This window comes from Ochotona curzoniae, unplaced genomic scaffold (genome assembly GCF_017591425.1).
Source record: "Ochotona curzoniae isolate NIBS_2020 unplaced genomic scaffold, NIBS_Ocur_1.0 scaffold_3890, whole genome shotgun sequence".
Classification (NCBI taxonomy): domain Eukaryota; kingdom Metazoa; phylum Chordata; class Mammalia; order Lagomorpha; family Ochotonidae; genus Ochotona; species Ochotona curzoniae.
The window spans coordinates 12,612,497-12,639,874 of record NW_024467115.1 but is presented as its reverse complement, the minus strand read 5'-3'; the positions used below and the strand labels follow the sequence as shown (position 1 = coordinate 12,639,874).

General features: G+C 38.2%; 1 protein-coding gene across 1 annotated transcript in view; it reads left to right on the top strand.

The window, feature by feature from the left end:
* EPB41L2 (erythrocyte membrane protein band 4.1 like 2) overlaps nt 1-27,378 on the top strand; it is a 205,214-nt gene that overhangs the window by 23,306 nt on the left and 154,530 nt on the right. The window lies entirely within an intron of this gene.

The following is a 27,378-nucleotide window of genomic DNA, read 5'->3' as shown; positions in this document are numbered from 1 at the left end:
TCTGGATTTGACTACTTCCATAGAGTGGTATTTAACTTTTTATGTCTATTCTATACTTTGCGTTTTCTGTGAAGAACATTTAGATCTAAAGGCTTGCTTAGATTACTAATAAAGTTTCTTTTGGAGCAGTAGTAATTAACTGCAATTTATCAAGAAACATAGTGACCTTGTTAGTAAAGCTAGGATTGATGAAAGTGAAAGTAGATCTTCCCATTGTGAAGTTAGAATTTCCCTTTTGATGCTAGAGCATAGATGCTGGAAGGAGTGAGACTTTTGCAGCATACAAATATTTAATTCCCCATCAGCATTCTTATCTGACTTAGCTTATCTGAGAATAGCAAAATGATTAACAAGTAAGACTTTTAAAGAAACTAGTAAAATAGACACACATTTTGCAGTCTTAACCATTTGGAAGTGTATAGTTCAGTGATATGCAACCTGCAGAGCTACTTCTGTAATACTGAAGCTTGCATCTTAAAATGAGACCAGTTTTAGCTTCTTTATTCCTTTTTTATTTGCTTGCACTTTTATTTAGGAAATAGCTTTGCCTTCTTAATGTAGGTTATTTGTTTACCATGAAATAGATTTTTTTTTTGAATGCAGGATAATTACTTAATTTTATACTACACTGAATTTCAGTGCATGTTGTGTATAGAAGTAATGTCAAGGTTTTTGGCAGCTTTTAGAAAAAGTATCACTGACTTCAGGATTTTTATATATTTAGTGTATTTCAATCAATTGTAGATAATTTTAACTTTTAAAATATTTGATCAGAAGAAAGTGTTTTGAAGAGATGAAACTAACAGAAAACAACAAAATCCATGCGTTATAGTTTCCGCAGTCTATTAATCTATGACGTTTGATTGAGCTTAAGCCATTTACATTCACAGTTTAATATGTATGGGTTGTTCGTTGGTCCTGTCATTTTAGGAATGGGTTGTTCGTTGGTTTAGTCTTCTGTTGTCATTTTACTGGGATGTTCTTCCCATTTGCCTTTGATTTTGTTTGGTGCTATTCCTCTTCTCTGTCAAGAGAACATCTTGAAGTATCATCTGTAGGCAGGATTGGAAGAAGCAAATTCTTTTAACTTTTCTTGATTGTGGAAGAATTTTATTTCATTTTCAAAGACAAAAGAGAGCTTTGCTGGATATGTTATCCTATGCCGACCATTTTTTTGTTTCAGAATCTGTAATATGTCACTCCATTTTCTTCTTGCCTGTAGAGTTTCCTGTGAGAGATCTCCTGTGAGTTTAATTGGCATTCCTTAATATGTCAGTTACAGATTGTAGATCATACAGTAGAAGGTTCTTGATTTTCACTTCTTCAGCTACATGTTAGTCATTTAGTAGCATGTTATTTAACTTCTTTGGTGTTGTTAACTTCTTTTTTCTCCCTGATGTTGATTTTGTTTTGTGGATTTTCATTGAAGGGGATATATAGTAGCTGTGTAATGGAGACTGTCATATCTAGTAGCATGTAATTTAATTTCATGGCATTGTGAATTTCTATTTTTCTTTCTATTGTTGATTTAGTATCACTTTTCATTAGAGGGGATGTACAGTAGCTGTGAAATGGAGACTAACATCCAGATGTGAGGATGCAGTGTAGCATGCATTTCTGCTTCCAGACAAAGATGGACTTACAATGAAACTGTTTACTATATCTTGATAATAGGATGCTGGACTCTCTGTCATTGTCCATGCCCGCAATGATGGACATATGACTGAGTATGAAGGACTCTATGTTAGTAATGACATAGAGGAACTAGGTGGGGGAGGAGGGAACTGGGGAGAGATAAGGGAAATGCCAGGAGCCTATGGAACTGTATCATAAAATGATAATAAAATGTAAAAAAATTAAAAAAAAATTATTTGAAAGACAAAAGGACAGTGAGAAACAGAGAAGGGGAGACAAAAATGAGAGAGAGAGAGAGAGAAGTATGAATCGGTCTGCTGGTTCACTCCCTGAAAGGCTACCATAACCATGTGTGGGGGAGGGAACACCATCCTAGTGGCCTGTCTGGGTAACAGGCATACAAGTATGTAAGCCGTTATTTTCTCCCTTCCAAGGCACAGTAGCAGGAAACTGGCTTGGAGGTGGTCTGGCCGGGACGTGAATGAACAGTCGCACATGGATTAACATTCTGTGCCACAGTGCCAGTTCCAGGTGCTTTTTTTTTTTCTTTCTTAAAGATTTATTTATTTTTATTACAAAGTCAGGTATATATACAGGAGGAGAGATAGGAAGATCTTCTGTCTGATTCATTTCCCAAGTGAGCGCAGTGGCTGGTGCTGTGCTGATCCGGAACCAGGAGCCAGGAGCCAGGAACCTCTTCCAGGTCTCCCACGCGGGTGCAGGGTCCCAAAGCTTTGGGCCGTCCTGGACTGCTTTCCCAGGCCACAAGCAGGGAGTTGGATGGGAAGTGGAGCTGCCGGGATTAGAACCAACGCCCATATGGGATCCTGGGGCGTTCATGGCAAGGACTTTAGCCACTAGGCCACACTGCCGGGCCCCCAGGTGTTCCTTTTAATGTTCACATTGTCTTCACTTTGACCAGCTTCTCCAAATTGTTTTTGTATCCATTTGATGTGCTCCTATCATATTTTTTAAACAAAAATTAAGTTTAATTAAAGATAGTAAGGTTTGTTTTGGAGAATAATGTCAACTCTATTAGCCATAGCACGAAAGCATTTACATTATACAAAAATTAAACAAATGGGAGTAAAACCTTGATCCAAAGCCACTTAATCATAACTGTATGGAAAAACAAAATGAAATCAGATGACCACTGTGACCTCTACTGCTTTCATGAATTGCAGCATTTTCACGTGGAGCTGTTTTATTATTTAGTTGTTATTGGGGCAAAATATTGGGAGAGTATATGGTGTCAGATTTTGTATTAAACTACATTCTATTACTTTTTTTTTTTCCCATTCTAATAATTGGCTTTTTCGGTTTGGGATAGAGTTCTGTAAGTTCGGAAAGGCAGGGATTCCAACATGTTTCACAGCTGTAACATCCATTCTCAGAGGAAATAAAAAGCAGTTTGCGTTGTAACCTTTGCCTTTCGTTCCAGCATAATGAAGCTAAATATTCTGTGTGGAGACAGCCATTCTTGTAACCCTGGATCAGTAAGCTGCTTTCCTGCACACAGCTTTATTTCCTCTTGTTGCAGTAAACAGATGAAGTTTCATCCAGAGTTAAAATGTCCAGCTGGGGTTGTGTAGAACTGTTGGGTAATGAACAACGTTATGCTAATTACATTTCCAAACCTTGTTGAATCAGTCTGATATTTAAAAAACTTGTTCTTTTTCAGAATTTGCTTTTTTTTTTCTTACTGTAGTGCTTCATGTAGACAGCAGTCACCCTATAAGCAATAGCTATTTTTAGTTTTGTAGGTCTTTTTTTTTTTTTTTTTTTTTGTGGGGAAAAAACATGACTAAGTCCTATGTCTCCAGTAGTCACTATCAGGATTCTTTGGTTAAGTATGCACTGCTAATTATGATGTTCTTTGAATGCTTATTTAATGTTTAGCAGTATACAAATAATATAGCTGCATACCATACTAATAAAAACAAAATGTTGTGCTTAAAAAAAAAACACTTCTTTTCCAAGAATAAAATCAAGTATGATGGATTGCTGTATTTATATACTAATGAATTAAGTCTTCTAAGAAATTGTAATGTGTTTTATTCAAGAGTTGAATCAGCAATTGTAAAAGCATATGAAATCTATTTATTTACCTACTGAAATTATGGTTACTGTCATATCTAGTAAATAAGGTTATTCTGCGAATGTGCCAGAAGCTGACAGAAACTGGAATAAGTAAAAGCAAATGAGGGAGTGGGTGTTTGGCATAGCTCCGGAGATGCCTGTGCGCCATTTCACAGAGCTGGAGTTGAAGTCCTTGCTCTACTTCTACTTGCCTGCTGATGCATACCGTGTGGGAGACCCTGACTGCGTTCTGGGCCCTTGCCTTTGCCTTGACCTAGACCCTACTGTTTTGGGTATTTGGGAAGTTAACTAGCGGACTGCAGTCTGTCTGTCTCCGTCTCCATCTTCATCTCTATTTCTCATTTCTGGGAAGTGAATCTATCTCTACGTTAAAAAATTGTAAAAATCATCATCAAGTCAAATGAAGATGTAAGCTTCACACGCACAGCTGTAGGCTACAGCAGAGGCAGGGAGCCCAGAAAGGGGCAAACTTCTCCTATCTGGTAGTTCGCCTCCAAAATGCCTCCAGCATCCAGGACTGAAGCATCTGAAACTGGGACATGGGAGCTATCTCCTATGCTGAATATGGCCCCCATTTTATATCTGTATTTTTGTGTGTGTGAGTTTTAAATTTGTGTTGTTTATTTTTTACATGAGAAGTATTTTTAAAATAACATAACATAATTAAAAAAAACAATGTTTAATAAACTCATTTTTTTCCTATTTGCTGGAAATTAAAGATTTTCATCCCTGGAATATAATCCTGACATGTTTTGGCTATTTAATATAAAGACAAATAATATTTTTTTGAAAAAGATGAAATTAAAATAGTCGATACTTTTTTTCTTTCATGAGAAGCATTACATGCCTTACGTCAGTATTTTCCAACCAGTGATTCGGTGAAATTGAGTCATATCCAAGGCATGTCTATGTCAGCTTCTCTAAGTCCTTTCTACTTTCTCAAAGCAAAGTTAATGCCTATTTTATTTCTCAAGAAGTTTGGTGACTTTAGCAGATTGGATTTTAAAATTCTCGAAATATATTTCCTACTGCAGATATTTTTGCAAGACAGCAACTCTGTTTGTTCAGTCACAATGATTGGTGTATTTTAAAGCATTTTATAGATATTTGTGATGTGAAAAAATCAGAAAATAAAATGGAAGCTTTTTAAAGATTTACTTATTTTTTGACAGTTACAGAGAGAGTAAGCGAGTGCTTAAATTATAGTAGAAGGAACCAGAAAATAAATTAGATAAATATATAAATATATATCATTTTATATGATCAGGAGTATTAAGAAAAAAGTATACAAATAGTAGTACTATAGAGAGTTGGAGTCATCTTGAGTAGGTCAAGGACAGAATGTCACATTATATAAGGATTGAAAGAGTTAAGCTGGTAGAAATAAAAAGAAAATAGCCTCTGATGGCTTTACACATCAGTCTTTGAGTGGGGTAATGATTTCTGTTCTTGTCTCTGTGTTTGAGATCTTGGGAGTTTGTGTGAGGATAAGAGTGTGTGTGTGAATGTGTGACACAGAGAATTCTCTGGTTCGTTTCCCATATAGCCACAACAGCTGGAGTTGGCACATGTTGAAGCCAGGAACATGGTATGTGGGGTCCAAGGATTTGTGCTTTCACCTGCTGCTTTCCCAGGTATATCAGCAGGAAGCTGGATATGTAGCAGAGGCCAGAACTTGAACAAGTGCCCATGTGGGAATCTAGCATTGTAGGTGGTAAATATGCCTCAATACCAACCATGAAACAGAGCTTTAGTAATCAGATGGCTAATTTTTTTTGAATATTCATGTGTTAATTGATTTTTATGATGTTTTTATTTTAGAGGTTTTTGACCTGCAGTAATATGAGTTGACTTATATATTTTAGCTTGAACTGTTTATTCAATGGAGAAGATGGAGATGATCAGTTTATACATTCTGCTTTCCTAACCAGTGGTAGCTTTCTTGGCCTTTTCAGTTGAAAAGCTGACCTCCTTTTTCATTGTGGCTACTAAACTCGTCCCTCATGTGCTCTAGAATCTGGCTTATCAATTCTGGCCTGCTTAGAGATGTGCTATTAATTAACCCAGAAGTGGCCACAGGTGCAGAAGCCTGGAACCAGGAACTCGCTCAGGTCTCCTAGGTTTGTGGCAGGAGCTCAGTAACTTAAACCTTGACCACTTCATCCAGGCAGTGAATTAATACTTTTTGAATTAACAGAAAGCTGGAACTAGGAGTCGGGGCCAGTTACTGAATCCATGTACTCCATCATAGGACCTACACATCTTAACTTCTAGGCTAGATATTCACCCCAAATCCCCAAATAATTGCTTATGTTTGCCTGTAAGCCTGCTTTTTCTTTCTAAGGAAATTTATTTTAGCTCACAGTTTTGGAGATTCATAGTTCAAGATCAGGTGAGCCCCATTTGTTTGGTTTCTTGGGATTCTTGCTTTGCGTTCGGATATTTCTTACAGTGTTTCGAGGATCCAGTCATGGAGGCTTCTCCTAAATAACCTAAGCTTGTCTGCTACCTCTCGGAGTCTCCACCTCCAAACACCATGATTGGATTATGTCGTTTTCTTAATGCCATTAATATAGGACTCTTGGGACTAACCTAAGTTCAGGGGAGCGAACATTCAGACCACAGCACTTCTCATTTTACTTCATAGCCACACAACAGGGTAGACATTGTTACTCTAATGATAGAAATAAGGAAGCTGAAATGTGGAGAGGTAGGGTTTTTATGAAAGCTTAGTTTTCTTTCAGTTTTTTAAAAAATTATTTTGATGATCTTTACATAGTTGAATAGGGTAAAGGGTTATGGGCTATGAGAAAGTAAGACCATTGTTTCCATGTTCTCTCTCTCTCTTTCTTTTTTTTTTTTCTTTATCTGGAAGGCGGGGAGATAGAGAAGCTCCACCCAGCTTCCCAGCCATCTTAGGGTCCCCATGTGAGTCATGCTCCGAGGAAACTGCTCAGGTGGTTTTGATGGTTCAGCAGTTCTGAATTGCTGCCAGTTCTCGCCATTCCAAACATGATGAAATCTAGTTTTCTTTCATTTTTCAAAAATATTTATTTATTTGAAAGACAGTGTCTCTCTCTCTCTCTCTCTCTCTCTCTCTCTCTCACACACACACACACACACACACACACACACATCCATTTGGTGGTTCACTTTTCATATAGCTGCAATAGCAGTCAAGTTTGGGCCAGGTCAAAGTCAGGAGCCAGAAATTCTATCCTGTTCTGCCACACAGATGACAAGGACTCAAGTGTTTGGGCCATCATATGCTGCCTTCCCAGACACATTAGCAGGAAACTGGATTAGAAGTGGAGCAGCTGGGACTTGAACCAGCACTCTAAGATGGGACAATGGCATTGGAAATGTGACATAACTCATGGCACTTAACAGTGTGGCCCCATTAAGGCTGAGGTTTTAACAGATTCATTATCCCAGAGTCAGGTTCATCTAGTCTGTGCTGTAGCTTTAAGGATGAACAGTTTGTTTCTTCCAATATTATGACATTTTTGATAAGTCTCTAGGTCACTTTCTCTTGCCTCTCTTACTGCGTTAATCACAGAAGATCTTGGTTGAGGCAGGTGCAGTTGTATTTCAGGTTAGTAATCTGCCTGATAGTGCCAGCATCATGTATGGGTGCTGGTTTGTGTTCCAGCTGTTCTACTTCCAGTCCAGCTCTCTGCTTATGGCCTGGGAAAGCAGTAGATGATGGGTGAAGTCCTTGGATCCTGCACCCACATGGGAGACCTTGAAGAAGCTCCTGGCTCCTGGCTTTGGATTAGGTCAGCTCTGGCCATTGCGGCCACTTGGGAGTGAAGCAGCAGTTGGAAGATCTTTCTGTCTCTCCTCCTATTGGAAATCTTTGTTTCCAATAAAAATAATCCTTGAAAACAAAGTTCACGGTAGCATCACATTGTCTGCTGACATTGCTGCCTTTGTTCATTATTATATTTCAGGTTTCCTTATGTAAATAGTCTTGAAGTTGTCTCTCAACAAGTGTTAGAGACTCCCCTGGAAGATTTTTTTTTTTAAACCAAGATGGATGTTAGGTGCTTTTCCAAACTAGTGAGTTGAGTTTTGTTTTCTTTACTTTCTTCCAAGCAGGTATGATCCTAAAGCTGTACAAGTACATTTGTTGTTGATGTGGCTTATGTGACGGGTTGTTATTTTTGTGGTCTTTCAGTTAGGTGTGAACAGTCTTTTGTTCCTTCTGCCTCATAGGATAATGACACCTGAAGCTGTTTAAGCATATTGATTTCCCATTTTTTGAGGATTTGCTCTTACATTCTTTGTTGTTTTGAAATGGCCTTTGTAGAATATTGTTCCAGGTCTGTTCTTTAGGAATCACAAGTATGGGAGTGAGCTCAGAAATGGACAGTGTTCTTGTAAGTACAGTTTTCAGGACATTAACTTTTTTGAAGTGACTGTGTTCTATTATGTGAGGTGGGGGAGAATCAGCGACTTGTTTAAGCTAACCCGAGTGTAAGAAGAGCGCTCTTCAGTGAGACCTGAGACTTGAACTAGTTTTTCTTCTATCATTAACCGATTGCCTGATTTTAGAAAAACAACTGACTTTGCTTTTCTCTATTTCTAGCTTTTTAACAAATTGAATTACATTATTTTTCCTCCAATGTGTTTTACTCTTCTCAGATACAAATTAAGTTTCTTCTGGTGTTTGTTGACCATAATCAACATTCCTTTCATTTGGCTGGGAGCGCAGGTTCCTGTGTCAGTTTCCATGTTTCACCCCGTGCAGTGTATTCAGAAGCTGATGTGCTGAGTTTGGTTGTGGTTCACTACACTCATTATGGGATGTTTTAATAGTCCTATTTTTTTGGTATCTTTTGTATCTGCTTTTGTCTTTAAGTAATTGGTTTTGATTATGCTTATAGATTTAGCCTGAGGTTTAACATTTTTTATTGTAGTAAATATGCATAAAGGTACATTAAAGCTATAATAAGCTCCCCTTGGCCATGGTTATTTTTTCTGTTTCTTTTACCTGTGGTCAACTGTGGCCCGAAAGTATTAACTAGAAAAGTGCAGAATTTAAAGAATTCCAAGGTTAAATTATGTGCTAGATGTGGATGTTGTGGCACAGCGGGGATGAAAACAGCCTGCATTGGAATAACAGCTCCAATCCAGCTTCTTGCTGATGCATTTTGGGAGGGAGCAGGTGGTGTCTGAGGCGCATGGGCTCTTACCAGCCAAATTGGAGACTCAGTTGAAAGCCTGGACTCCTGGGCTTGACCAAAGCCTTGGCTGTTGTGGACATTTGGGGTGAAGCAATAGAGATAATATCTGTCTGTTACTGTCCCTGTCACTCTGCCTTTCAAGAAGAGCAAAACGTGTAAACATGGAAAAGAAATTGGTGTTTTATTTAATAACTTGATAAAATCTGATATCTCCCTACAGTGTCCTAAAGTGTTCTGCCTGGGATGTAAACCAGTCATCCTGTTGTCTGTTATGCTTCTTGATCTTTTGGTTATTCTTTATTGAATTGACTGTTACAGCATCAGTGCTTTTGTTCAAGTAACCAGAGGTAATAACTATACTCTGCATAACAATGAATGTGTCATTCATTCACTTCATTCTGTCATGTAGACGTTGTATCATCTCACAGCATTAACCCAAGGAGGGTAAAAGCAGTTCGTTCTTACCTGTGGATAAGCAAAAAACTGCTACAACTGTTTGTATGTGCACAATTTCATAGCATTAAGTATATTTACAGTGTTTAGCAATCACCACTGTTTCTTGACCCTTTTCATGAATTGATACAGACATTTGTGTTGTTTCTATCTTTGTTCTATTTTCACTAATGTTGCTACAAATGCTGATGTGCAAATGTGTGTGTGTGGTTTGAATTGCTTTCAGTTATTTTGGGTGTATTTGTAGGAGTGGAATCCTGGGCCATATGATAATTCTTATGTTTAATAAATATGTGAGGACAAAAGTAAGAATTACTAGACTGTTTTCTATCATGACTTTATATCATGTTTTATATTCCTACCAACAGATCACAAGGGATTTAATTCCCCTAGCTCATTGCTTACACCAATTTTTTCTCCTCCTTCTTCCATTCTTATTTCTGCCCTTCCTTCTTTCCATTCATCTGTCTGACCTTTGCCTTTTTAGTATATGTGAGCAGTACCTTATTGTAGTTTTGCTTTACATTTTCCTAATAACATGATGTTCAGCATTAAGAAAAATTTATTTTCTTTGGAAAGAATTACACACAGAGAGAGAGAGAGAGAGAGAGAGAGAGAGAGAGAGAGAACTTGCATCTGCTAGTTACTTTCCAAATAGCCACAATGGCTGGGGCTTGGCCATGCTGGAGCTAGGAGCCAGGAACTTCATCCTGGTCTCACACATGACTGACTACAAGGCTTAGGGATTTGAGCCAACTCCCACTGCTTTCCTAAGTGTATTATCAGGGAGCTGGATTAGCAGTGGAGCAAACAGGACTTGAACCAGCTGCGTATGAGATGCTGAGTTCACAGGTGGCAGCTTAACTTGCTATGGCTTAATACTGACCTTGACCCCTTCATGTTCAGCATCTTTTCACTTAATTGGCCATTGGAATGAACACTTTAAGAATATGTACTTTTTTTTGGTAAAGGGCTATTACCTTCATTTTTGAATGCATTTTGGCACATTGCAGTATGCATCTCTACTCCTGAATAAAAGATGGGATCCAGATGAAACTGTTGAATATACCTTGACAATAGGATGCTGGCTTTGAACCATTGTCTATACCTACAATGTCAGGAAACACTTGAATAGCAGAATGATGGACTTGTGACTGTTGTATTGTAATAATATAGGGGAAGTCGGTAGGGGCAGGTGAATTGGGGGATGGGAAGAGGAAATCCCTAAGTCTATGGAACTGTATCATGAAAAAAATTAAATAAAAGTAAAAATACACATTGAATAAAAATGTACATTAAGTGTGTATTAAATGCATACCACACTGTTACAGGGTAAATATGTCCACTTAATTATTGCTGCATGTAAAGCTGTTATCTTACAGCTATTTTGGTTGAACTGATAAGCTGTACTTATGGCAAATTGAAAAAAGTAAAGAAATTATTCTGTGACTTGAGAGATGTGAGATAAGAAACAATATTTGAGATTTGAAGTGAAGACCTTAGTCCATGCCTTTTCAGCAAGTTAGCCTAACATAAGTATACTATGCAGTATCCTGTATCTTTGACACTGAAATATGACTCTGAAAGGGCTTTGTAAGCTGAGTAGTGCCATTTGTGATTTTTTTGGTTTGGCCATTGGAATAGTCTTTCTGTATAGCCAGTTTTTGAGTCTTAAGAAAGAAATGAAAGTTTATGTAGTACTTTTCTTCAAAGAAAGCCACAGATACCTCTCTTATTCCCCTTATAGTCTCAGGAACTGAAAGGAGAGAAATGCCATGAGTTTTATGGGTGAGAGACTATAACAAATGGAATCTTCCAGTATTAGACAGCTTTTACACTGTTCTTACCAGTCCTTCTTTAGAGAAGGCTTCTGTGCGGTTGTTTCTACGGTTCTTCATGTGCTTTTATTTAGAAATGTAATTAGTATAGGTACCTGGCTCATGGATTTATCTGATAGCTTTTCTTTATTTATTTATTTTGAGTTGTTTCCTCTTCAAAATTGTCTTTAGGGATATCTTAGAATTGAAAACCTTTTTGAGATTTGTTGTGGAGTTTAAGCAAATGCCTGTTTCCGTTCTCTTGTATATCTATTCCTTTTGGAGTAAATACCCTTTTTGGTATATGGCCATATTCTCTTCAAAGAACCGTTTCATGACATTGAACAAAGACATATTTTCTGTCAACATTATCATAAGAATAGCCAATTTCTTTTCAGAGTTTTTCTTAATTCTTTTGGTGCCCATGATTTGATGCTAAATTCATAATTGGAGAAATGTTAAGATAGAAAACATGATCAGAGCTTCAGAGTTGAAAGTAAATAACTCATAAATTAGTTTATTTTAGTTGTAAATTTTTATTATTTTCCTGAAGTTTCAGTGTGTTTATAATTTTTTCTCTTTTTTAATTGGTCTAATAACTTTATTCCATCTTCCACAGTCCTAAATCACTGGTATAACCCTGGAAATTTTTTCTCACTTGTGGCAGTCATGTACCGGAAGAATTAAATGAGGAAATCAGAAAATCTGAAGTATAACATTGGCCAAGAGTAAAATTTAATTAATCATTGGTGAAATTTCAAGTTGACTAAAATGTCCTAAAACTTAGAGCTTAGTATGCATTTTTCTGATGTCTGTAATGACACAGATTTTTTTTAAAGATTTATTTTTATTTTTTATTGGAAAGGCGGACATACAGAGAGGAGAAACAGAGAGGAAGATCTTCCCTCCAATGATTCACTCCCCAAGTGAGCGCAATGGCCAATGCTATGCTGATCCCAAGCCAGGAGCCTCTTCCAGGTCTCCAGCGCGGGTGCAGGGTCCCAAAGCTTTGGGCTGTCCTCGACTGCTTTCCTGGGCCACAGGCAGGGAGCTGGAAGGGAAGCGGGGCTGCCGGGATAGAACCGGCGGCCATATGGGATCCCGGGCGTGCAAGGTGAGGACCTTAACCACTTGCGCCACAGTGCCGGGCCCAGACACAGATTTTTTAAATTGAATTTGCTAATTGTATAGTTGATGATCTTGGAGCGTTTTAGCTAGCTGATCATTTATTATGTGACTTTTCTTGTTCACCTTGTTCCGTCTATTATTTTTGGTCTTTTTTCTACTTTGCCATGCATTTTAAAGAAATAATTTTATATCTTTTTCATTCTATATCTGTTTGCTTTATTTATTAGTCTAAACAGATATTTAGAGACAGCTGCTTTTAAGTCGAGCTCTAAAACCTGCAATTCCATTGTTTGACTTTTTTCCAGGAAGTGCCAACTAGATCTTTAGTACCATGCTGCATTTTAATATTCTTTAGTGCTGTCTGCACACTTTTTGGTAAGTTAGAGCCTTTGGTACCTCTAGGTGGAGGGCCTCCTTCATCCGCAGCTGTTGCTATATACATGTCATCATGTTGACTACAGGTGCACTTTCACTGGAGGAGTCTGGAGTCATTATATAAATGACTCAGATTAACTTGATTCAGAGAATTGTTTAATACTGAGGTAAGTGCTTGGGAAATGACTTATTTAGAAATGCAATACATTTTAGCGATACTATTTGAGGATCTAAATTATGCAGGCAAGGCTGATTTTTCCTTTTATCTTATTTTCATCCAAAGGAAAGCTTACTTAAAAATGATTTGTCATTAACAGTCTGCTCTCTGAAGGAACTAAAACAGATTAGCCAATTCCTAGCCATTTTAGTCGATCAAAAATACTTTCCACAAAAGCCTGTTTATATAATTCTGGCAAGTTTTGGAGCTAAGTGTTTGCTTTTAAATACTTCAATATCGAGGGCTCACTGGCCAGTAGTGAGACCAGGAGTCTCAGCCAGCAAAGGGGACCCCTGAGCCTAGTGGGGCTTTCAGAGGCCTCACTGCCAGATGAGTGAGGAAGGCTCAGGCCTTGAGCTTTCCCTCCTGCTGGTTTTGTTCATGAGTGGGTTGCTGTGCTGGGCCTGAGGTTTCACACTGGGCTGCTGAAACCTTACAGCACGGTCCTGGTAGTGAGCGGCTGGTAGGAGACAGGCAATACTTTGAACCTTGTGGTGGAAGACTTGACCAGCAATGCTTCTGAATAGGTTTTAGTTTGCACTGTGACTACATGTGTTTGTGGATGACTGCAGTCTGCCTGTTATCCTCATCTAGGGCTGCTGCTTGTTGCAAACAAAAGTCTTTCCCTGAGGATGTCATTGTTGAATACAGGACTTAGAACATAAAACCTTGGTTTGTCTTTCAGGTATGGTAGTTCCAACAGCTGTGGCCTATTAAAGATCAGCTTTCAACAATTTTGTAGCAGCTAAATGTTACTGGAATGTTTAGGCAATTACTTCGTAATTTGACAGGCATCTCCTAAGTTTTCAAAGTAAATGTATAAAATTTAAGTTATTCTTTGCTATGTGAATCATATTCTGTATTCCATGGGGGGAAATGAACTTTTAATTTCTGCAATTGGTAATTTAAAAACAGAATTTGATAGTTCTAATGCTTTTTGCATGCATAAATGCGTATTTCCAAAGAATGAAATTGTGTGGTATAAATTAGAAAGGTCAATGGTTAATGTAGATTTTACCTAGGTGATTTTTTAGAATTTAACTGCTGGAATCTAGTGAAAATAGATGGGTGATATTTTCACATTTTTGGAAAGTAAACATTAACCTATTGTTAGTCTTAAGAATAAAAGAAATAGCCTCCGAATTTCCTTGGTGCTTTTCCCAATGTTGCCACCAAAGGAGGCAGTTCCAAGGAGAACTTGGGTTTATCTTGTGTTTATTCTTCAAAAATGTGGAAAGAGACATGATAGCGAGAAAAGTACTGTTGCAAGAATGAAAAAGTTTAAGACTTTTTTCCCCTTAGTATTTGCTTTCCATTATTATCTCTAGAGAGTTAATTCTGGCTAGAAGATGGTAGAGTTGAAACATAGCTATTTGATAAAAGCAACTGATCATCCACATCTGTCTATTGCAGTAAATTTGTAGGATTCTTTGCTGCCATTTCCACTGAATTGAGCAGCCAGTGTGGTGTACACTTGGTAATTTAGCCGTTTAGTAAAGCAGCAGGCCTTGTACAGCGTGTATAGAGAACTGGGGATACAAGGATTAGAGACATGGAAAGCTCAGATTAGTCATTATTTTTATTAGTGCCTAGATTATCTAGTTAAGTATGGTTGGTGATGAATAATGAGAAAAAGATACATAGATATGTTTTTATCTGGTAGATAATGACTGTGAAGAACTTGTCGAACTGGTATGATACAGTACATATTTAGGCAGTTTGCTGTATGATTTAGGAACTGCACAACTTTCTGGTAATGGTGACAGGAATTTCTTTGAGGGATACTTCAGTGTGGGATTTATAATAAGACAAAGCAGTACTGAATCGTTTAGTGCTCTAATAATTTATACATTTATAATGAGGATTTTTTCTCTTAATGGTAGGAGGGGGCAGTGTTTTTTGTGGCTTAGAATGTTGTGAGCATCTGACATTGGGATATTTTTACTGCATTGCTTTATTCTTGGAAAAAAAATTGGTGACTGGTGTCATGTGTGAGGTAGTCAGGGGAAAGTTAAATTGTTACAAAAAAGAAAACTGTCTCAAAATGCTTATTTGGGATGAACTTTTCTAAGGGTCATAAATTTTTTTTTCATCTAGAGATAGTACTTTAAGTATTCGTTCTCAAACAATGTCAATTTTGATGTTGCTTTAAAAAGAGATGGGAATTGTCCAACCTTTGTGTGATGTATAAGGCCTGCAGAACTGTTTTATCTGTCCTGCCCAAGCAACCATAGGCAGGGCTTAAAATTCAATAAATGTAAGCTGGTTAATTTTTAGTTGATAATTTTCTGTGTTTCTCACATGATGTTGTAAATGTCTAAATGATCCTTGACAGAACATAAAGGTTCTGCATGCTTGCCTTCGTGTGATTAGTAATGTTAATTGATAAATTTGACATCATCTCTTTGTTCATAGCAGTGAGGTAAGGCAAATCTTTAAAACTACTTTAGCTATCTAATTTAAAAAATATATTGGAAGGCTGATGTTTTGTTTACTGATTGTTTTGTTAAATCTTTAACAGTTATCATGGGAGCCACCAAATAATGTGGCTATTTATACATTGGATATTTGAATCTTGGTTACTATTTAGGACAGAAGTTGGGATAGAAAATTTTTACTTTGTTTCCTTTGGAAATATTCAAGCCATGTTACTTTGAGTAAACAGTTTTAAATTGGTAATAATAATTGAATAAACAAATTAAAATTGTATAATATTTATTAATATATAATATAAATATTTGAGAATATGTATTTTCTAAAAATATGTATTTCTTAAAAAAATCAACTTCCTGTTCACTATTAAGCATCTGATGCCCAGTTTAGAGACTTGATGTGCTTTTGATGAATGAATAGTTGATTTCCTGCACTCATGGTTTAATTGTTTTTTCTAATTTAGAAAGTATCTGAAGACATTGCTGATTTTAGCTTGCTTGCCTAGGAAATTATACACAAGCAGTATTTATAAACTATTTATAATGAAAAATGGGCAAAATTGTGCTCAGTGTCTTTCTGATACTACAAGAATGATCACTACAGGTGTGAAAAAGAGGGAGGATTAAAGGGTGCCTTAGACTATCTTGTTTTATTCAAAAAAGATGAATAATATGCTGTCCTTAAGTGCTGCCCAGTAAATACTGGGACAAAAACTTGAAATCATAGAAGGATTTCATTTTCGCCAAGGCCATTTCCATGAAAAGTAATATCAGTTCTGTGGCTGTGATGTTTGGCTCCTGGAGCCACCAGTCATCACTGGCAGCCTGCAGCAGTGGGTTTGTACCTTCCTGGCAAACATTTGGGCCTGCTGTTTGCGAGGTAAAGGGTAATTATGTGACTTCTTAGGCAACAGCCCATTGAGACCCAGTCTGTTGTGTTCCAATGGGAGTTGCAAAGCTATATTGGGAATGGCTCTTGGGAAATATGAAGCTTAATTACCCTGTTGTTTGCATTTGCTTTGTTAAAATACAAATCTGGACGGGGGTGATACATATTTTGTTGTGAATATGAATTGTAAGCTTTGCTGTTAATGACTTTACTGTATTTCAGATTTAAGCAGTGGTTTAAACTTAATAGTTTTGGATTGCAGAGAAAGAACTCCATTCCTACCCAAATATAGCTAGAGAATCTAACATTTTCGTACTTGGCTATTATTTTCTAACTTCCTTCTAAAAAAAATTTATCTAGGGTCCAATGCAGTAGCCTAGTGAGTGGCTGAAGTCTTCACCTTGCATGTGCTGGGATCCTATATGGCTGCTGGTTCATGTCCTGGCTGTTCCACTTCCCTTCCAGCTCCCTCCTTGTGGCCCAGGAAAGCAGTAGAGGGTGGTCCAAAGTGTTGGGACCCTGTACCCATGTGGAAGATCCAGAAGAAGCTCCTGGCTCCTGATTTTGGATCAGCTCAGCTCTGGCTGTTGCAGCCACTTGGGGAGTGAAACAGTGGCTGGAATGTTCTCTTCATATGTCCGTCCCTCTCTATATCTGCCTTTCTTATAAAAATAAATAAGTCTTTGAAAAATGTTTATATAGTTATTTGAAAGAGTGATAAAAAAAGAAGAGCAATTGATTCATCTGTTGGTTCACTCCCCGAATGTCCAGAACACCTAGGTTTGAACAGGCAGAGGCCAGGAGCCAGAAAATCTGTGCAGATGTATTGGGGATAGCAGGGACCCAGCAGCCCAGGCATTATAAGGTGCGAACTGGGAGGAAGCTGAATCAGGAACAGAAGTCGGTCTTGATTCTGCACACTCTGAATGTGTAGGTGTGCAGGGCAGCGGTTTAACCCCCGGTGCCACAATGGCCTCTCTTTTTAATTTCATTTCTTAGGAAACTAAATGTTTTCCTAATGTATTTTGCTTATTGATTCCCTTACATAGGATGTATTTTGAATAAGGCCTATAAAAACCATTTGACTTCTTGTACCTGAGCTTATTTAGTAACTAAACAAATGTGGTCAATAGATAAACTGTAAGTTCAGTAATATGTATCATTGAAGTATCTGGAAGAATTTTCTCTTTATTGGGAAGTATATTGATAAATAGACAAGAAAGAGTGGGAAGGTAAGAATGTGGTTAAAATGAGGGCAACTGCTGAGATTGGAACCATTGTAAAGTGGAACTATGCTGTAATGCAGAACAGGTTAGAGAGGGCCTTCCATGTATTCCAGAGCAGTGAAAATTCACAGGAGATGCAGGAGGAATCCAGCATAGGTGCTAAGTTTTCACAAGGCAAAGAAGGTAACTTTCAGATAAGAATAGGATTTGGACTGACGTCTGGGTTGGTTGGTCTGAAAGGCCTGACTTGGTGCTGTGCATGAGGAACAATGAATTTATTGAGGCACAAGACTACCCTCTTGCAGGGTGACATTGACCTTGTTCAGGTCTTCTTATCCCAGAGTTTGAGCCTCTGCCTTACAGATACAAGTCCAGTCTTTTTTGTTTCTTGTTTATCAACCTTGAGAGAGCTGAGCTCATCCTTTTGGTTCCTCCACCAAACAAGAAAAAGCAAAAACCCAGAAAGGCAACTCCTGCAGATAAATAATGAACCCTTAAAGGGTTCTTAAGAGATTAAATTAGAATTATTAGCTTGTAGAGAAACGTAATTAGCAAGGGGGGAAATGTACACATCCTTACTAGGGTACATTGTGTTTGTTGGTCACATGGCATATTGTCAGATGGTGAGTTGGAGGGGTCACATCAAAACCGGAAGGTTGAGAGGACTTACAATTTTTTATATCTGCTATTTGTTCCTGGGCTAGGTGCTTTATTTTTCAAGTATTTATTTATGTAGAAGTCATCTTTGGAGAATGAGAGCTCTTCCATCTGCTGCTTCATTCCCTAGCTGGCTGCAGCAGTCAGGCTGAGCCAGGCCAAAGCCAGGGCCAGGAACATTATCCGGGTTTCCCGTGTGGATGGCAGGGATCCAAGCATTCAGGCTATCTTTGCTGCTTTTCCCAGGCTCATTAGCAGAGAGTTGGACCAGAACTGGAACAGCCAAGACTCAAACCAGTGCTCATATGAGATGCTGGTGTTGCATGTGGCCTCTAAACCTGCTGTGCCACAATCCTGTCTTCTTGCATTTTATTGTATACTATTGTTTGTTAACCTAGAAAGGGTTTAGAATAGAAAGATTTTTATAGAAATAAATAAAAAGGAATGGATTTACCACCCTTGTTAAAGGAGATATATTAGATGTAGTAATGATGAGCATGAGTGAAAAAGAAGGGATCCAGAGGCAACTGTGGAGCAGACACCCAAGAGAGGACTCAGATTTGGAGGCAGAAACTTGGCCTTTGAAGAGCCAGAATAGATCATCCAATGTCTAAATAAAAGCTATGTTGTGGAAAACAACAATAGTAATAAATCAAGTTAAGTGAAAAAAAATTCCTAAAGTACTAGATGCCTAATGTTGAACAGGTTTATTAGTTTTTGTGAGTAGCTTTACAAAATGTTGACCTTATCATTAATACCTAACACTGTTGTGGTTTTATTTTAAATTATGTGTGTAGCATCTCCTCATTTAATCTTTGGAGCAAGTTATGAATTGAACAGAAGAAGGGAACTGATTTCAGAAAGGCACCTAAGATCACACAGAAACCAGGAATGGATGTGACCTTGTATGTATGTAGCTTACCAGCTATGCTGCATTTTTATAACTATATTGCCACTCAATTTGATAATTTCTAAATAAGCAATGTTAAAGCATATGGCTTTAAAAAACAAACCTGAAATTCACGGATTCCAGTGAGGCCTCCGGTGTAGAAGGGAATGGGCCGCAGAGACTTTGGAATTTTGGAGGGAATGAAGAGTATAGAGAAGAGGACTTTTTTTAGGAGAGTATAGGAATTACGTTAAGGATGGCTTTGGATACAAATAAAAGAGCATATTTATTGTGAAAGAGGCTACAAGTAGAGGTTAGGAACTTAAAATCATCTATTATGGTATTTTTTCATCTTGAGGTATTACATTAAATATCACTTGCTCAGGAAGTTCTGATGTTAGTTGAAGCCTGATGGTGTAGCATCTATTCAGAACCTGCTGCTTTTAATGCTTAGTACATTCTAAGCACTTGGTCTTTATTAAGTAAAGGAAAAATGGCAGCAGACCATTGGGATATAGCTTAGTAAGATGCAATGCTTCCTGTCCTTAGACAGCTCCCAGTCTAGAATTTTGGAATTTGGTTGTTCACATGAAGAAATTGTTTTGTTTTAGTGATCTTATGTTTAATGTGAATTTAAGAATTTTTTGTTTGTTTGTTTTAGTGCTCTGATGGTTAATGTGAATATTTTGACTTGTGGTCCTTCTTATTCACCATTAGCCATTCTTGACACACAAACCTCATTAAAGGAACTTGGTGACTGGGAGGTTTAGTAGTGCTGTAGCGTTTTACTTGGCCTGATGTAAGACCTTTTATAATGCAACACCCTCTTTTCTGGCAGCCCTGCACCCCATTTCCCAGCAGTATTGCTTTTCTTCTTGAGCAACATGGCTTATGTAGGCTTTTAAAAACCAGTTTGTTTACTTTTATTTGCTTGAAAGGCAGAGTAACACTGGAAAGAAAAAGAGAAAGATACATCTGCTGGTTAAGTCACCAAATGCCTGCAGCAGCTTGAATTGGGCCAGGCAGAAGCCTGGATCCTCAAATCCCATGTGGGATGCCACATAGGTTGCAGGGATCTAAGGACCCGAGCCATCATCTGCTGCCTCCCAGGATGTGAATTGGCAGGACATTGGAAGAGGAGCCAGGACTCCATTCCACACATTCTGACAAGGGACTTTGGCTTCCCAAGCAGAAGTCTTAATGTCGCATGGGTGGGCATCAACCCGTGCCCATTGTTTGGGCATTTGTATATGTTACTCCCTCTACTAGTTTTCTTCTCACCTCTTATACTACCCATTAAGTCAGGTTAAGAAGGTATTCATCCTAGAGAATTCTTCTCAGCTTCCCCCCGCCCCTGTAGCATTTGGCTTCAACTTCTCCGTGGTCTGCCTCTGCTGTAGACCTGTTGCTCTGTTATTCACAGTTACATGCCCATCTCACAGTGACTGAAGTTTCTTTAGATTTCCTATTTTTTTCAGAGTTCAGCCAAGTGCCTGAATCATACAAGTGTTCAGTAAATACATCCTGATTGAGTGAAATTGTAATTGCCGACTGCCACTTGGAAATTGGCAGTATTCAATGATGTTTATTTTCAAGAAGCTTCTTTGCAATGAAAAAGAAAGTTAAATACTTCTGTTAACATGCAGTTCTTTCCAGGAAAAGGACGTGTGTTTGTATCCATCCAAATGTTTGGTTTAGTAATTAGATGGAACTAATTTCAGATGGAAGAAGACAACAGAGGAAAGGAAATAGGAGTAGAGTTGAAAATGCTTGTGGAAAATGTAATTAAAAGAAAATTATTTTGGTACAAAAAATTTTGAAGTCTGTATAGTGGTTTTCATACTTTTAAAATACTTTTTATATAATAAGGCTGTTTATATCTTCAGATGTTTCTTATTTTGTTTAAAAAATTTTTTTTTTGAAAGAGTTAGAAAAAGCCCAAAGAGAAAGAAGCCTTCCATTGCTGATTTACCTTTAAAATGGCTGCAGTGGCCTAGGTTGGACCAGGTTTAAGCCATTAGCCAAGAATTTCATCTGGGTCTGCAACTTGGGTGTAGGGGCCCACATAGTGGGCCATCCTGCAGTGCTTTTTCAGGCACCTTAGCAGAGAGATGAGTTGGAAGTGGAACAACTAGGTTGTGTACCCATATCAATATGGGATGCCTGTGTTACAGATGGTGGCTTATACACTGTGTCACAGTGTCAACTCCTCAGGTGCTTGTTAAATGGCCTTCATTGTCTAGTCTAAACTTATAGCAGTCAAAGTGGCCTTTAAATATTTGATTTATTACTTAGTAATTGCATATTCGTATCGAAATAGCCATGTATTACTTCTTCATATAGTATGGATTGCCTTTTCCATTCTTTCATTTTATGAAATCTATTTGTATAGAAGTTTGTATGTAATGCAGTTTTCTAGGAAATGACATCTGTATGTCCTTAAAATTTTTTTTGAAGATTTTATTTCTTTAAAAGGGAGAGTGATAGAGATGGAGAGACACAGATAAAGATATGCTTCTGACTCTTCCCATGTGGCTACCAGGACCATGCCTGGGCCAGGCCAAAACTAGGAGCTAAAGGCTCCATCCCAGACTTCCAGTGGGGTGGCAGGAATCCAGGCACTTGAGCCGTTTCTTGCTGCTTACCCAGGCATGTTAGCGGGGAACTGGATTGGCACTGGAGCAGCCAGGACTAGAACTGGCACACAGATAGGAGATGCTGTCAAGGCAGGTAGTGGTTTAGCATGCTGCATGACAATGCTGGACCCTTAAACATTCTCTTTCTTTATAATTTTTTTTGTTATTTTATGATACAGTTCCATAATCTCTGGGATTTCCCCTGAGTCTCCCCAAACCTCCCCCTTCAAGAAATTTCCCCTTTACAATAGTAAAGTCCTTCATAAGCAGTTGTAAGTCTATCATTCTGCTATTTAAGTGTATCCTGGCATTGTAGGTATGGACAATGCAGAATCCAGCATCCTAATGTCAAGATATATTTAACAGACTCATTGGGAATCCATTTTGTATGTGGGAGTAGAGATGCATACTGCATTATAGCTTCACACTATTGCACAGTTACTGTACATTCCCTTAAAGAAAAGCAATAAAACAAAATCAACAACAGGCAGAAAAATAGAAAATTTACAACATCATCAAGTTAAATAGCATGCTACTAAATGAATTGCTGATGTAATGAAAAAGGAAAATAAAAAACCTTGAGGGAAACGATGCTACTATAAGGCCTACATGTCACTGAAGAAATGAATAAGGAAAAAAACTTTTTTGAAGAAATGAAAATAAAAACAAAATATAAAAACCCATTAGTTACAGCAAAAACATATTGAGAGAAACATAACATGAGGTGCTTACAAAAATTCAAAATATCTCAACTAAATGATTTGATATATATCTAAAGAACTTTTTGAAAAAGAAAACCTGAATAGGAAGAAATGATAAAGATCATAGCAAAAATAAATGTAATTGAAACTAAAAAAAAACTACAAATTACAATATGAAAGAGCCATTTTTTAAGAAGATGAGCAAAGTAAACATTAAGTCAGAGTAGCAAAGAAAAGAGAGAATAACCAAGTATTATTAGAGATGTAAAAGAAAGTATTGTAACCAACTGGTAAGGTGATCTCTTCTTGCTGAATGGATCTTTTTGATCATTACGTTGCTGTCCTTCATCCCTTTTAGTATTATTCATGTCAAAGTCTGTATTTGATACAAGAATGGCTACACAAGCTCATTTTTTTCTTTCTTTTAGTCTGGAATATCTTTTTCTATCCTTTCACTTTAAGTTTCTGAAAATGTTTGTTGGTGAGATATGTCTCCTGTATGCAGTAGATAAATTGGTTTTGCTTATTGATCCAGTCTGCTAATCTGACACTTCATTGATGAGTTTAAGCCATTTACTACATTCAGGGTTAGTATGGATAGGTAGTAATTTGGTCCTGTCATTTTAGCAATGGGTTGTTAATTGTTTGATTTGGTTTTCTTTGGTTTTGTTGGGCGTTCTCCACATTTGCCTTTGGTTTTGCTTTTGACAGGTGCTATTCCTTTTTTTTTTTTTTTTGTCAGTAGAATAACTTTCAGTAGAGCAGGTCTGGAAGAGGTCAGTAGAGCTTTTGTTTACTCTGGAATAATTTTATTGAATTTTCACAGACAAAGGAAAGCTTTGCTGGGTACGTTATTTTGGGCTGACAACTTTTCCTTTTAGGATCTGGAATATGTCACTCCATACTCTTCTGTCTTGTAGAGTTTCCCTTGAGAGGTTATCAGTGGGCCTGATTGGGGTTGCTCTGTATGTTAATTGCTTTTTTCCATGTGCATATTTTTTTTGTAGTTTTTTTTTTTATTGATTACATTGCATTATGTGACACAGTGTCATAGGGATTCCCCCTTCCCCAATCCCCCCCCCCCCATGGTGGATTCCTTCACCTTGTTGCATTACCACAGCTCAAAATCAATTGAGATTCTTTCATTGCAAGCATCTACCGAGCATAAAGTCAGCATCTTACTGTCCAGTCCATGTGCATATTTAAGGATCTTTTCCATGTGCTCAGCTGATGAGAGCTTGATTATTATGGATTGTGAAGATTGCTTTTGATCAGTCCTCTTGGGAGTATTGTGCCCCGCCTATATTTCGTTTCTTAAATTTTTCTCCAAATTAGGAAAGTTTTCCTTTATTATTTCATTGAAAAAATATATTTATTTGTTTTTTATTGTTTTTTTGATGCAGTTTAGTTGGTGTTGGGTTTCCCTTCCCCCTTTAGATATATTTTTAAACCTAGCTTCTTTTTCTGAGCCTTTTGGAACTTCCCTAATTCTTATATTCAACCTTTTAATAGTGTCCTTAATTCCTAAATGCTTTTCTTAGCTTGACCCAGCTCTGTTTCCAGTTTTTTTCTCCCTATTGTTGAAGGAAATGCCTTCGAATTCTGAGATTCTTTATTCTGCTTTGCTCATTCTTTTACTGAAGCTTTCCACTGAATTTTTAATTTATTCCATTGTGTACTTCATTTCTAATAATTAGGCCAGATTTTGTTTCAATGTTGCTATTTCCTGTGTGGCATAGTCCTTAAATTATTTCAGCTCCTGTATGTGCTTCTCAATGTTGGTAAGAAGCTTTACAAAAGTTCTTAAAATTCTTTATCCTTTATGTTTCCTCGATGCTTTTCTCACTTTGTTCCTTTGCCTTGGAGTCTTCAGTAATATTCCTTGTACCTCTGTCTCTTCTTTTGCTCTTGGTCAGTGCTGTTCTGTTGGCAGATTCCTCTCCTTAGGGCTGGTTTCTAAGCTGTGTTGCCCACTGGTCTATAGGTCGATTTTACTGATTGTGTTTGGTACCCGGTTCTTTCTTTGTAGTCCCTTGTGCCAATTCTCCAGCAAGTTTCAGTCCTGGGCTCTTGGGCTAGGCTTGCACCGTGGTCTCCATTGCCCCAGCTTGTGGCTCACCATTTTCTGCCCCTTGTGACCCTCTGCTGTGGCTGCACTGTTACCCGCACAGTCCTTTTCCTCTCCTGGTTTGAGCAGTGCTCAGGATTAGGGAGATACAAGCTGTCCTAAATCACTGGATTGTCAGAGGTGCTGGTCTTGCTGGAACCTGATGGCCATTAAGTCTGAGGGCCGCCTGGACCTATTTTGGGTGGAGCCCATGGTTATGCCAAGTTGGTACTGTTTTCCCTGTGAGAGTGCAGTGTGTTCAGCCTTAAGCATGTTCTCTCCCAGCTGAGTGCCAGTGTAGCCTGCTGCTGTTCCTCAGCCTCACAATGTTTTCCTCAGTACAGAAAGCGATACCTGATGTATCACTAGTGAGGTCTAGGCCTGCTGGCCGTTAGGTGTGGAGGCCACCTAGACCTGTTTTGAGTAGAACCTGTACAATGCCCAGTAGGTACTGTTTTCCCTGTGGGACCAGTGCAATGCGTCGCACCGGATGTGGTCTCTCTCCCTGCTTAGCACATGTGAGCTCACTGTTGTCCCTCCAAATCCCACCCCCACCTGCCTCTTTTCTTCAGTACACAAAGTAGCCCCCAATGTAGCGCTGTTGGGAGTGAGCTGTGAAATCCATCCTGTTCTTGCACCTGCCTGCTTGGGCTCTGCCACTCTGTTTATGCTTGTAGTCTAATGAAGCAAATCAGCAGGACAGGCAGTTCTGTGCCTTGGTTCACCTCCTGAGTACTCCCCTTCCTACTTGGTCACTGATGCAGAGCCTGTATCGCCAGTCATTGACTGCCACCGCTGAATCAGGTCACTGCAACACTGCTTGCTGTCTCTGCTGCTTTCGTGTGTCAACAGGTCATTGGGTGTCCCTTTGCCGTCTGTCTGTCCTCTCCTATTTCCTGCGATTGTGCCCTCTCTGCCTCATCCTTGCTGATGATTCTTTGTTTAAATGTGTCCTTAATCTATTCCGCCATCTTGTTTCTCCAACCCTTAATAATTTTGTAAATACATTTTATTTGAAAGATTCATGAAGAGAGATCAGGTTCACTTCTCAAGTACCTGCCATGGCCTAGAATGCTTGGCTAGGCTGAAGTTAGGAACTGGACTTTTTCTCCATGTCTCCCATGTGGGTGGCAGGTACTCATCCTGCTATCTCTGGCTGCCTTCCAGTGTCAAGAAGCTGGTGTCAGGAGCTAGAACTGGCTTTTGAACCCAGGCACCTTCGTTTGTAATGCAGGAATACCAAGGGATGTCTTAATTAGTAGCTGAAATGGCCACCCCTTCATTTCCTTTTAAATTATTTTATACTCACTACTTTTTGATTCTTTAATCAGGAAACATGTATTGGTGCCAGGTTAAGTTGTAGATGATGGGAGTAAGGTGGCTTATAAAACACAAACACTGGTATCCTGTAAAAAACATGTTATGGAGTTGTGTCTGGTAATGACGTTACAAGAATTTTATCCAGAAACATGTTACCTGTGTTATCCAAAACTGGTTGGTTTTTATTCAGTTCTATTAAAAACTGTTTACACACACACACATACACTCACATGTACACACAGTTACATACAGTCACAGGCACACATGCACTAATATTTATAATTCAGCAGAAAACACTTATAGGAACAATGGATGTTTATGGTAGTTTCAGTGTTTATACAAAGGCACGCAGCATGAATTACTTACTAGGCACTTACAAGTATAATATTGGTTCATTTAAAGTGTACACCTGTAATTACTGTCAATTTTTTTGTTTCACAGCTGATGAAACTGAAGCAAGGGCATTAAATCACCTGTCCAACAATTGGGTGATTAAACCTAGGTTTAAATTCAAGCATATTACTAATCTGTTATTGAAAATAAAGTAGCTGAGAGATTATTCCCTTTAGTGATCTATTATATATGAAAATCTGAGTATAATTTGAATGGGGGAATTACCTATAATGGAGATCATTAAAGCATATGGTATATATGTGTTATGCCGTGGAGATGTAGCATTATGTATGTATTAGTAGCACTGCTGGAGCCAGACAGCAGGAGTTTTATTTTCCAGCTGTGTGCCCTTGTTCCATCTTACACAAAATGGGAGTGAGAATGGCACTTAGCTTTTCATGTCATTGGTAAGGGTTAAATCAATATGTGCAGCAGATGTTAGTAGAATGTTATACAGGAAGTGTTAACAAGTGCTATTACTGTTGCTTTTATCAACATTTTAAAAGAGGTTTTCCCTATCCTTAATGTTTTTTTGATAAAAATTTTCCACAGTTTGGGTGCATATCCAGCTTATTTTGGATTGATTTTTCTGTTTTTCTATCTTTTTGATTTATATCATTTTTGGTCAGAAGGGATTTTTTTTCTTAGATGTATTGGAGCATGATTCTTTGAGCTTATGTAGTATTTTAAATTAATTTTTAGTGTATTCTGGTATTTTTTTTAGCTGTACCTTTTCATAGATAGGAATTGCAATAGATATTGTAGCATGGTAAATCCTGCAGTTTTTTTTTTTTTTTTTAATAATTGTTGTAAAGGACAGAATAGCACATGTGAAAGGACAGAGGAGGATGTGTTCCATCCACTAATTCTAGGCTTAGATGGCCCTAACCACCAAGTGGTGGGCCTGGCCAGAGCCAGAGCCAGGAATTCTATCTTGGTCTCTCCATGTGGGTGGAGCCTGTACCCTAACATCAGTAGCAAAGCTTTCAGAGCCCCAGGATCCCATAGAGGCACCAGTTTGCGTCCAGGTTGCTACACTTCTGATCCAGCTCCGTTCTTATGGCCTGGACAGTACCAGAGGGATGGCTCAAGTCACTGGGCCACTGCACAAGTGAGGGAGATCCAGAAGAAGCTCCTGGCTTCAGATAGACTCAGCTGTAGCCATTGAGACCATTTGGAGAGTGAGCCAGCAGACGGAAGATCTCTGTCCGTCC